This window comes from Loxodonta africana, unplaced genomic scaffold, assembly GCF_030014295.1.
Source record: "Loxodonta africana isolate mLoxAfr1 unplaced genomic scaffold, mLoxAfr1.hap2 scaffold_51, whole genome shotgun sequence".
Lineage (NCBI taxonomy): Eukaryota > Metazoa > Chordata > Mammalia > Proboscidea > Elephantidae > Loxodonta > Loxodonta africana.
The window spans coordinates 1,390,884-1,393,353 of record NW_026975229.1 but is presented as its reverse complement, the minus strand read 5'-3'; positions in this window follow the sequence as shown (position 1 = coordinate 1,393,353).

Below are 2,470 nucleotides of genomic sequence, written 5' to 3'. Positions count from 1 at the left end.
TCTCAGAAGGAAAGCCGGTGATTGTACCCAGAGGTACCTCTGAAGGAAGGCATGGTGACTGTAGCCATAGGTACCTCAGAAGAAAACCCTTGTGACTGTACCCAGAGGTAACTCGTAAGAAAGGCCTGGTGATTGTATCCAGAGGTACCTCGGAAGGAAGGCCTGGTGACTGTACCCAGAGGCAACCCGGAAGGAAGGCCTGGTGACTGTACGCAGAGGAACCTCAGAAGAAAGACCTCGTGACTGTACCCAGAGGTACCTCAGAAGGAAGGCTGGGGGACTGTACCCAGAGCTAACTCAGAAGGAAGGCCTGGTGACTGTACCCTGAGGTACCTCGGAAGAAAGGCCTGGTGACTGTACCCAGAGGTACCTCGGAAGGAAGGCCGGGTGACTGTACCCAGAGTTTCCTCAGAAGGAAGGCCTGATGACTGTACCCAGAGGTACCTCGGAAGGAAGGCCTGGAGACTGTACCAAGAGGTACCTCAGAGAAAACCCTGGTGACTGTACCCAGAGGGTCCTCAGAAAGAAGGCAATGTGACTGTACCCATAGGTACCTCAGAAGGAAGGCCGGTGACTGTACCCAGAAGTACCTCGAAAGGAAGGCCTGGTGACTGTAGCCAGAGGTACCTGGGAAGGAAGGCCGGTGAGTGTACCCAGAGGTACCTCGGAAGGAAGGCCTGGTGACTGTACCCAGAGGTACCTCAGAAAGAAGGCCGGGTAACTCTACTCAGAGGTACCTCAAAAGGAAGGCCGGTGACTGTACCCAGAGGGACCTCGGCAGAAAGGCCTGGTGACTGTACCCAGAGGGAACTGAGAAAGAAGGCCGTGTGACTGTACCCAGAGGTACCTCAGAAGGAAGGCCGGTGAGTGTACCCAGAGGTACCTCGGAAGGAAGGCCTGGTGACTATACCTAGAGGTAACTCGGAAGAAAGGCGAGGTGATGGTACCCAGGGTAACTCCCAAGGAAAGCCTGGTGACTGTACACAGAGGTACCTGGGAAGGAAGGCGTGGTGACTGTACCCAGAGTTAGCTCGGAAGAAATGCCTGGTGACTCTAAACAGAGGTACCTCGGAAAGAAGCCCTGGTGAATGTACCCAGAGGTACCTCGAAAGGAATGCCTGGTTAATGTACTCAGAGGTACCTCAGTAGAAAGACCTAGTGACTGTACGCACAGGTACCTCAGAAGGAAGGCCTGGTGAATGTACCCAGATGTAACTCAGAAGGAAGGCCTTTGACTGTACCCAGAGGTACCTCTGAAGGAAGACCTGGTGAGTGTACCCATAGGTACCTCAGAAGGAACGACTGGAGACTGTAACCAGAGTTACCTCGTAAGAACGGCATGGTGAGTGTTCCCAGAGGTACCTCGGAAACAAGTCCTGATGACTGTACCCAGAGGTACCTCGGAAGCAAGGCCTGGAGACTGTACCCAGAGATACTTCAGAAGGAAGGCCTGGTGGCTATACCCAGAGGTGCCTCAGAAGGAAGGCCTGGTGACTGTACCCAGAGCTAACTCAGAAGGAAGGCCTGGTGACTGTACCCAGAGATACCTCGTAGGAAAGGCCTGGTGACTGTACCCAGAGCTAACTCAGAAGGAAGGCCTGGTGACTGTAACCAGAGGTACCTCGGAGAGTGCCCTGGTGACTGTACCCAGAGGGACCTCAGAAAGAAGGCCAGGTGACTGTACCCGGAGGTACCTCAAAGGAAGGCCGGGGACGGTACACAGAGGTACCTCTGAAGAAAGGCCTGGTGACTGTACCCATAGGTACCTGAGAAGGAAAGAATGGTGACTGTACCCAGAGGTACCTCATTAGAAAGTACGGTGAGTGTACCCAGACGTTACTCGAAAGGAAGGCATGGTAACTGTATCCAGGGGTACCTCGGAAGAAAGGCCTGGTGACTGTACCCAAAGGTACCTGGGAAGAAAGGCCTGGTTACTGTTCCCAGAGGTACCTCCTAAGAAAGTCCTGGTGACTGTACACACAGGCAGCTCGGAAGAACGGCCTAGTGACTGCACCCAGAGGGACCTCAGAAATAAGCCCAGGTGAGTGTACCCAGAGGTACCTCAGAAGGAAAGCCGGTGACTGTACCCAGAGATACCTCGTAAGAAAGGCCTGGTGAGACTATACCCAGAGTTACCCTGGAAGAAATGCCTTTTGACTCTACCCAGAGGTACCTCGGAAGGAAGGCCTAGTGACTGTGCCCAGAGCTAACTCAGAAGGAAGGCCTGGTGATTGTACCCAGAGATACCTCGTAGGAAAGGCCTGGTGACTGTAACCAGAGGTACCTCGGAAGTAAGGCCTGGTGAGTGTACCGACAAGTACCTCAGAAGGAAGACCTGGTGACTGTACCCAGAGGTTCCTCGGAAGGAAGGCCTAGTGACTGTGCCCAGAGCTAACTCAGAAGGAAGGCCTGGTGACTGTACCCAGAGATAAATCAGAAGGAAGGCCTGGTGACTGTATCCAGCGGTACC